Here is a 9,943-nt window from a genome sequence, read left to right as displayed (position 1 = left end):
CCTCCCAACTTGGGATCTTCTTGTATCAGCCTCCCTAATAGTAGGGATAAAGGAGTGGGCAGTAACGTTAATATTTCCTAGAGGCAGACACCAAGCCCAATATATTGCATATTTCCTCTTCTTCACTCTTAGCTACCATTTGTGAGCTCATGGCAATCACTGCGTTTACTGAAATGATCTCAGGAATTCCATGGGTTTCCAGGGTCATAACATTAGTGAGGAGAAGGTGCAAAGGTTTAAACTTGGGGATGACAAGGAAAGGGCCTTTATTCATACCACTGTGCTAGGCACTGTTCCTTTGGGGTTTTTTGGGGGGTGGGTTGGTTCTTTCGGGGAGGGTTGTTTGCTTTTTTTTTTTTGGTACCAGGGGTGGAACTCAGCACCTTGCGCTTGTGAGGCAGGCAGTGGCACCACTGAGCTAAATCCCTGCCCCTGTTTGTTTGCTTTTTGAAATGGGGCCTCAATATGTACTTCGAGCTGACCTTGAATTACTGTGTAGCCCAGGCTGGTCTCGAACTCACAGCAATCCTTTTGCCTCACCCTCCCAAGTGCTGGGATTACAGGCATGTGGCACCACACCCCAGCATTAACACCATTCCCTTGCACTATTCTATTTTGCTTGCTTACTCAGGAAGCCACCTGAACTCTTGTTCTCAGGTTCAATCTTCTGCATAATTTTCACACACTATTTTTATATAACATTTGTTCAGCGTTTGAAGCACAGTACTAGCTAGGCACATGGAATAGGAGAGGCAAAGTACCCATGTTTCACCATTATGGCTATACCTGCTCTTGGTGTACCAACCAGGTCCCTTTACATTTTTCCCCTGTTCCTGAAGGCTTCTTTCTGCAAACACCTGCAGCTCTCTACCTGTGGTTTACCCAGCATGCTTGGTCCATGTGTTAATGCTCGTGAGAGCAGCCATCCACCAGCCATCAATGGACTTGGTGGACAGTATTTTCAGCGGCTGGGAAATACTCAGGTTTTTCCTGAACTGTCCTTTATCACAACTCCCTAGAATTAAGAACACAAGTGGCTGGATGTGGTAGTACATGCCTGTAATCTCAGCTACTGGGGAGGCAGAAGCAGGGAGATCTCAAGCTGGATGCCATCCTGGGTGACATAGTAAGACGCTGTCTCTAAAAAATAAAAATCTTACAGTAAACAATTTAGGTTTTAGTTTGTTGCCCTGGAGCTTTCCCAGAAGTGATCCTACTTTGGGCTTGGTGTCTTTTCTTAAATACAACAAATGACCGAATACTGAACATGGGATAGCCAGTTTCAAAGCCTATATTCTTTTTCTTTTTTTCTTTTTTTTGGGGGGGTACCGGGGTTCGAACTCAGGTCCTTGCGCTTGTGCAGCAGGCGGTGAAACCACTGAGCTAAATCCCCGGTCCTACAAAGCCTATATTCTTCTTACATTATGGCTCCTGGTCTAAGTTGGATCTGTGATTTGTTCCCTGAGATCTAGATTTAGGGGGAAACCTGGAGCTGAAAGTTCAGGGTCTAGCAGTCAGTGTCGGAAGAGCGTTGGAGACTCTTGCTGTCCCTGGCAGATTCTCCACCTGGACAGCCATCTGCCCCTCAGCTCTAGTCTGTCCCCAGGTCTCACAGGCACCAGAGGTGGCTTGGCCTTCACCACCTCAGTTTGACCGATCTCCTTCTGTCCTCTCCTGTCCCCTCCTTTTCAGTGCCTCCTCCCCAGCACTTCATGAGAGAAAAGTCTGAAAACTTTAGCTCCTTCACACTACTTGGCTCAAGTCACTGGCACTACTGGAACACATCTGGAAAATGGCAAAGGGTACTCAGGTTTTCTGGGCCTCAGGGACAGAAGCCTGGCTTGGGGTTGCGATAGAAGTCTGCAGCCGTTCTGACTTGCCACACCTGTTTGAGAGATCCATTGCTAGGCTTTCAGGGCTCTTCTACTTAAGGGTTCTCCCACACTGGAAACACAGGAAGGGCCTCTCACCAGGATGGATGTACGTGTGGGTGTGAAGACATAGGAAGAGAGCAGTACTCAAACCCAGGGCTTCTCCCTGTATGTACACACCAGTAAATGGCCAAAAAGCCGTTTGGGTGGAAACAGGGGCTACAGTCAGAAGCTCAAAGGGTTTTGTGCCTGTGTGGATGAGCTAGTGCTGGGCAGTTTATTTTCTGGACAAAGTGGGCATGGGAGTAGGAGCACTCATTAAAGTGGACCCACCGTTCACTGCTCAGCAGAGCCCTGGTAAGCAACACCCTGAGCAGTCTGAACAGATGTGGGGCTTCTCTCTAGTGTGGTTTCATGGTGAATGCCCCAGAGGGAAGAGTTTATAAAGTGATGCCTACACTGAGTACATGTGTGGCTTCTCCCTCACATGTCTGTCTGTGAGTGCCAGTGCCCCATTCCACTGGCAACAGCAGCCAGTTTGGATAGGAGAGAGTTTGCTCCCTGGGTGGAGCAGCTGGTGCTCGGCCATGTGAGCCCTCTGACAGAACTGAGCCCCACACAGCCCACAGACATATGGAGGGTCTCCAAAGTGGGTGTGGTATTGTTGGACCAACATGGAGCAGTGTGCAAAGAGCTTCTCCCTTGTGTGAGCATGCTTATGGATGGCCAGGCCTTTCCAGCAGAAGACATGTCCACACAGTCCCAGGAAATGAGCCACTCCTCAGAGTGGGCCAGCCGTTGACAAGCCAAGAGGGACAGGCCAAGGAATGGCTGCAGTCCAGGTATAGGTGGAGCCTCTAGGGAGGCTGAATGTCCTCTATCTGTAGGGCCTGGGTGACATGTCACTGCAGTCCCTGAACTTAGGGTCAGCCCGGCCTGCAGCGACCTCACAAGGGCACGTCAGGCTCTGTGGCCCCTGTCACACTGCTGTTCATTCCTCTTTTCTGTGCTCCCTACAGAGACAGACTTAAACTGAAGACTGAACTGTGTGTGTCATGCACCTGTGCCTCCTCTCAGGAGGAAGAGTTGTATGAGTGGGGAGCAGGAGTCCTCCTTGGTCCCAAGTGCCCTAGTGTAGGTCTTGTTTCAGAACCCCCACTCCCACCTAAGACAGCAATTTCCCCACTCTGGGGGCAAATGCCATCCTCCCCACACATACATACACTTAGGGTTTAGAAGACTGTAGCTTAGTTAGAAGGAGGAGGAATGGCACTGCTTGTCAGATAGAAGCAATCAGCTTCGCCATATGAAAGCCTATGTGGGCATGTTGTAGGAACATCTTTCACTGGCACAGACACTAGGACTCTGTGTAAAAACACAGGCTGTGGCCAGGTATGGCAGTGTATACTCGGAATGCCAGCTACTCAGGAGGCTGAGAAAGGAGGATCGCAAGTTTGAGGTCAGCCTGAGCAATTTAGATCTTGTCTCAAAATGAAAAAGGCAGAGCATTTGCCTAGCATGTGTGAGACTCTGGGTTCAACCCCCAGTACTGGAAAAAAAATTAACTGAAAACAAGTAAACACTCAACAAAATTTAGTAGCAAACCAAATTCAGGGACATAGGGGGATTATACACAATGGCCAAGCAGGATTTATTTTAGGAATGCAAGATTGGTTTAACATTTGAAAAATCAACAATGTAATAATGTTATATCAGTCAACATAAAGACAAAATATCGCATTATTGACTTTGGGAATGTCGCTTAGAGCGCTTGCCTAGTGTGAATGAGGCCCTGTGTTTGATACCCAGCACTGGGAAAAGAGGAAATGTTCCATACTACAGATGCCCCTGACTTACACAGGGTTACGTCATGGTAATCCATGGAGGGCAATGGTTCAGCAAGTGCTTAGCATGCATGAGGCTCAAGGTTCATTACCCAGCACACTCATACAAGCAGCAGTCAGTACACTGGACATAATGAGAACCATGGTTTGGTAATGGCACATTGCACGGCATCAGTTGTTTGCCCCAGTAAGCGCGTGGCTGTCTGGGACGTGGGGCTCACAGCCTTTGCTTGGCATTGCAAGAGCGTTCTCACACTGCATGTTGTTGTCCAGGCAAAGATCGCATTTCAAAGTGTGATTTCATCCTGAACGTGTATCACTTTTGAAGCACTGTTATGATTTGTGTCCAGATGTCCCCGCAAAGCCTCATGAGGTCATTGGTGGGACTTTTTCAGAGATGGCTGAATCTAGAGTGTGTGATGTTGAGACTAAGGGTGTGATTACTAAATAAGTCCCTTGGTTTAGCCTAATAGCCTAGATAGAGTATAAAAGGGGCAGAAAGAAACTGCTAGGGTCCCTTGCTTGCATTGCTACCTTCTGCCCACCATGAACTGTTTCTCCTCTGCAGTGCCCTCTCCCATGCCACCCTGCCTTGGAGACTGCCAACTATGGACTGAAACCTCTACAAACTGTGAGCCAAGGCCGGGGATTTAGCTCAGTGGTTCCATCGCCTGCCTCGCAAGCACAAGGACTCAAGTTCGATCCTTGGTACCAAAAAAAAGAAAAGAAAGAAAAACAACTGTGAGTCAAATAAACCTTTCCTTAAATCGGATACACATGTTTAAATACCACATTGTTTTCCTGGTGTTAAAAACCAAAAGTGTAGCCCCGGGGATTTAGCTCAGTGGTTCCAGCGCCTGCCTCGCAAGGGCAAGGTCCCGAGTTCGATCCCTGGCACACACACACAAAAAAAGTACAAAACCAAAAGTGTAAATAAGGACCACAATAAATAATAGACACTGCGAAATGTGAAGAAAATGTTCAAATGAGAAGGGGAACAGGGGAGGAAGAAGAGGAAAAGGAAAGAAGAAACGAGAAAAAAAAATAGAAGAAAAAAATATAAACAATGCTTTTGCTGGCCACAGTGCACACCTGTAATCCCAGCACTTGGGAGGCTGAGGGAAGAGAACTGCCATGAGTTCAAGCCCAGCCTGAATACACAGTGAGACTCAAAAAACAAAACCAAAAACAGGCAGGAAACAAAGCTTTTGTAAATAAGGAGAGGAAAAGGGGTTGAAGGGAGGGGAAATGGGAAAAAAATGAAGCACGAAATATCATGTACAGGTACAAATTTCCTACAATGAATGTTACCATTATGTATATCTAAAATATATCAATAAAACCTAAAAACGTAAAAAAAAAAAAAAAAAAGGCAACCACGGGAGCATTGCTATCGTAACTCTCCACAGTAGCTCACATTGCATTCCTCAGACCCAGCATGTACTTTTCTCTTTGCTCTTACTCTCTTTTTCTTGGTATGGGGGATCAAACTCAGGACCTTGCACTTAAATTCCCGGCCCTGTTTTTCTCTTTACTTGGCCCAATCTCGCTCTGCAGAACCAGTTTCTCTCAACTCTTCACTTTTGGTTTCTTGAAAAAAGCTTTGCCACTGCTTTTAAAAAAAAAATCTTTTCCTTCTTTACCTTTGGGTGTTGGGTATTCTGTCTCACCGACAAAAAAGTAACTAAGACACACTGTAAAGTGGAAAAATCACAAGGTAAACTGTCATTAAGTCTCAGACTGTCTATACATGAGTCCAACTATATGATATTCTGGAAATGGCAAAACTGGGGACAGTAAAGAGATCACTTGTTGGCAGGGGTTGAGCAGAGGGATGGACTTATGGACAGATGGAACAAGGATTTTAGGGCAATGAACCTATTCTGAGGATGCTGTAACGGCAGATATATGTCATTATACCTTTGCTAAACCTCACAGTCTGCATAGCCCCCAGAAGGGAGCTCTGGATATAAATAACAAACCTTGTATAATAATAATAATGGGTCCAAGTACGTTTATTGACTGTAACAAATGTACACTCTGGCTAGGGATGTTGATTTTGGGGGAAGCTGTATATTTAGGTTTGGGGCACAAAGATATGAGAACTTTGTATTAATCACTCAACTTTACTGTGAACCTAAAATCGATCCTAAAAGTAAACTGTAACCCTGTGAGGCTGATTGCAAGGAGGATTCCAAGTTCAAGCCCAGCCTGAGCAATTAGCAAAATGGTGTCTGAAAAGTTTTTTAAATGTTCTTAAAAATTAGGGGGTAGAAGTATAGCTCATTCGTAAAGCAAATATTTAAAGCATGCTCAAAGCCCTGGATTCAATAATTTTTATTTTTCTTTGTAGGCGTGATGGCACATACCTATAATCTCAGCTACTCAAGAGGCTGAGACAAGAGATCACAAGTTCGAGGCTGGCATAGGTAATTTAGACCCAGTCTCAAAAATATTTTTTAAAAGGCTGGAGTTAGAGCTCAGTGGTAAAGAGCTTGCCTAGCACGGAAGAGCCTCTGGGTTCATTTCCAAGTACAAAAAATTTTTTTCTGGACAGTGCTACTGTGTCCCCTGCGGCGGCGGCGGGAGAATTGCTTGTGCCTCTGGGTAGCTGCGTGTGACTGGCCTTTACCCCATACTCGCTGTCGAGGGCGGCCCTGCTGTGCGTGGACGCAGTCTCCATGCTGCGCGAAGAGCGCTTCCTAGGAACACTGGCTGGGTACAGACCAGGGAATTGGAGTGAGTCGGAGAGGAGCCAGGAATTAAATCACAGCTGATGAACCTTATTCGAGCTGTAAGCACTGTGATGAGAGTGCCACTGATAATAGTAACTGCTAACGGTTGCTGTTGTATTGCCCTTTACTATTTGGGCGAACGTCAATGGAAGAAGCAGGCTTACAGAAGAGATGCCAGCAGAAGTTACTGCTTTGCGTCGTTATTGAAATACTCAGTTCTTAGCCGGCCATCCTTGCACTTGACAAAAATGTAAAGTTGTCGATAAAACTAGAGTTTCTATTTGACTGATTTTTTTTTTTAAATGTTGCATTGGTAGTTTCATTACAAAAAGGTCAGATAAGTTCGATCCCCCTTACGAAAAAACAAAACAAAACAAAAAGATCAGATCATCAGAGGCAGCAGCTCCCCAGGACTGGACTATGTTTGATTGCTATCTGTTGATAATAGTTCACGCTGCGCTGTGCTATTGTGAAGATTGTGAAAAGGGTACAGGACTGTTGCTTCTGCTTTTTCGGAGGGGGGTTGTTTGTTTTGTTTTCAGGTGCTTTTATATTTCTCACTTCTCAGGGATGAATTTTTTTCCAAAGTTTTGAAATTTCTTGTGACTTAGCCATGACATAAGAGTCATTATCCTCCTAGATAAAATTTTTTAAAGATTTTTTTTAAAAAATAATTTTTACATATAAATAATAAATAGGTAATTTGGATAATTTGGAATTCTTTGGTTAAATATTTAGTCTGTGTATTGTCTCTGCTGTGCTGTGAGGAATTCAAATTTATAGATACCGAAAGGGACAATTTCAGGGAGAATTCTAATTTTGTAAGGCACATGATGATTTTTTGCTTTTAGTTCTTTATTATACATTTGTTACTTTATTAATTAGCTTAAATGAGACCAGATCAGCACCTACGTGTTTTCATTGGTAGAAAGATCTATATAAAGGGCCGGGGATTTAGCTCAGTGATTCCGCTGCCTGCCTCGAAAGCACAAGGATGAGTTTAATCCCCCGTACCAAAAAAAAAAAAAGAGAAAGATCTATATAAAAAGTCTGTGCCCTTTTTACAATGATAACTTATTTAATAAATCAGCATAAATATTAGCCTACAAGAGCAATCCTGAACAATCAATTAAATTATACTATTTAAGACGACTGTTTATTGTGAAGCACTTACCTCCTCCCAATTGTTATGCTTCCTTTCTTGATGGAATAGCACATTAAAGGGTATGATTCTAATTCTTTATTCTGTAAATAACTATTCATGCTAGATAAGTTTTTTTTTTATTTTGGTTTTTATGTCTTAGACCATCTTGTAAGGTTTTTGTGAAAATTATCAGTTAGGGGCCAGGGATTTAGCTCAGTGGCTCTGCCACCTGCCTTGCAAGGTCCCGAGGTACCCAAAAAAAAAAAAAGAAAGAAAATTATGTTATAGTATTTGAAAGTAGAATCTCTGTTTATAAAACTTTTATAAATAAAGTTGAATTCTTAGACCAAAAAAAAATTTTTTTTGCCAGGTGTGGTGGTACACTGCTATAATCTCAGCACTCTGGAGGCTGAGGCAGGACGATTGCCATGAGTTTGAGGCCAACCTAGGTTATACAGTGAGTTTAAAGCCAGCCTGGACTGTACAGTGAGACCCTGTCTCAAAAAAAAAAATTAATGGGGCTGGGGATTTAGCTCAGTGGTTCCAGTGCCTGCCTTGCAAGCACAAGGTCCTGAGTTCAATCCCCGGTACCAAAAAAAAAAAATTGATGCATACTGCCTAGTGTAATAGCACACTCCTGTATTCCCAGCACTCAGAAGGCTGAGGCAGGAGGACTCCAAGTTCAAGGCTAACCTGGACTATGACACAGTGAGACCCTGTCTCTAAATAAATAAATGTTAATGCATACTACAACATGGGTGAACTTTAACAATAATATGGCAAGAGAAGAATCAGATACAAAAGACCGCTTACGGTCTTACAATCCCATTTATAGACATGTCTAAAATAGGCAACTGCATAGAGATAAAAAGTAGATTAGTGTTTTCTCAGAGATGGAGAAGGGATGAGTGGGAGAAATTACACCCAAGGGGTGTGGGATTTCTTTTTCTTGGGGAGGGAGTTAGTGAAAATACACTAAAATTGATTGTGGTAATGGCTTTATAACTCTGTGAGTATACTAAAACCTACTGCATTGTACACTTTAAGTGGGTGAAATTCTATGGTATGTGTCCTAGCTACTTACTCTTGTTGCTGAGTAAAATATCTGACCAAAGTTAAAGGAAGAAAGATTATTTTGTCTCACAGTTTGTTTCATTCCATAGTCAGTTTGTTCCAAGGCAGGGCAGCATGGCAGAAGAGAAACAGTCCATGGCAGGGCAGACACAAAGCAGCAGCAGCCTGCCTTCCATCTTTCCCTTTTATCCCATACAGGCTATAAGCCTTGTGGGTGGTGCCACCCACACCCAGGGTGGGGCTTCCATTATCCACACCCAGAACTATGCTAAACCAATTTAGTTATCACACATTTAACCCACAGTCACACACCTTAGATCCAGCCACCTCTGAAAAGCCCCACTTATGAGCACATGAAGTTGGGGGGACATTTGGATCTTAGCCATAATAATATGTGGATAATATTTCAAGAAAGCTGTTTCTAGCCATGGATTTAGCTCAGTGGCACTGTGCCTGCCTTGCAAGCACAAGGTCGTGAGTTTGAACCCTGGTACCCCCCCAAAAAATTAAAAATAAAGAAAGCTTTTTCCAAAACAGAAATTCTTGCTGAAGATGACTAATCATTCACACAGAAATATGAAGCCAGACATAGTAGTGCACACCAGTAATCCCAGCACCACAAGTCTGAGGCCAGATTAGGTTACATAGTGAGTTCAAGGCCAGATTGGACCACATAGTGAGTCCCTGTCTTAAGGAAAAAAAAAAGGGAGAGGAAAGATGGAAGGAAATCATGGTAAATTAGTTAAAGCACATACACAATAAGGCTGCCAGGAGGCATTCCTGGGGCAATTCCTCCACGAGCCTCAGCCCATCTCATAACCCACCATGTCTGTCCCTCTGAAGCACTTTGTGCTCTCTGTGTATTCTCTGTATCTGCAACTCTGTTCAGGAACATTTCAAATTAATAAGCAAGTAGATTCTTAGGGCGGCTTTTATATTTTTATAAATATCTACTTGTATTATTATTTATTTTTGGTACCAGGGATGGAACTTGGGTCCTTGCGCTTGTGCAGTAGGTGGTGAAACCACTGACCTAAATCCCAGGCCCCTACTTGTATTACATTAAAATTTTTTTTTTAATAAGTGAGTAGAGTTGTCGGGGATTTAGCTCAGTGGTTTCACTGCCTACTGCACAAGCGCAAGGACCTGAGTTCGATCCCCGGTACCAAAAATAAATAAATAAATAAATAAATAAATAAATAAGTGAGTAGAACTGGACAGACTGACTGAGGCCTTCAAGAGCCTCACCAAACACCCTAAGTGGTCACAGGTCTC

At 43.7% G+C, this 9,943-nt stretch overlaps 1 long non-coding RNA gene across 1 annotated transcript in view; it reads left to right on the top strand.

The window, feature by feature from the left end:
• Positions 1-9,678, top strand: part of LOC110344200 (uncharacterized) — a 49,472-nt gene extending 39,794 nt beyond the window's left edge. Inside the window, exons 4-5 of the long non-coding RNA XR_002386616.2 lie at positions 4,284-4,456; positions 6,069-9,678. This is a non-coding gene — a long non-coding RNA (uncharacterized LOC110344200). The remainder of the gene's footprint in view (positions 1-4,283; positions 4,457-6,068) is intronic.
• Positions 9,679-9,943: the final 265 nt, after the last annotated feature.

This window comes from Heterocephalus glaber, unplaced genomic scaffold, assembly GCF_053883595.1.
Source record: "Heterocephalus glaber isolate CG9 unplaced genomic scaffold, H.glaber_assembly_v1.0 deba00000943, whole genome shotgun sequence".
NCBI classification, from domain to species: Eukaryota; Metazoa; Chordata; class Mammalia; order Rodentia; family Bathyergidae; genus Heterocephalus; species Heterocephalus glaber.
Note: the sequence above shows the minus strand (reverse complement) of the source record. Positions and strands in the feature narration are given on the sequence as shown.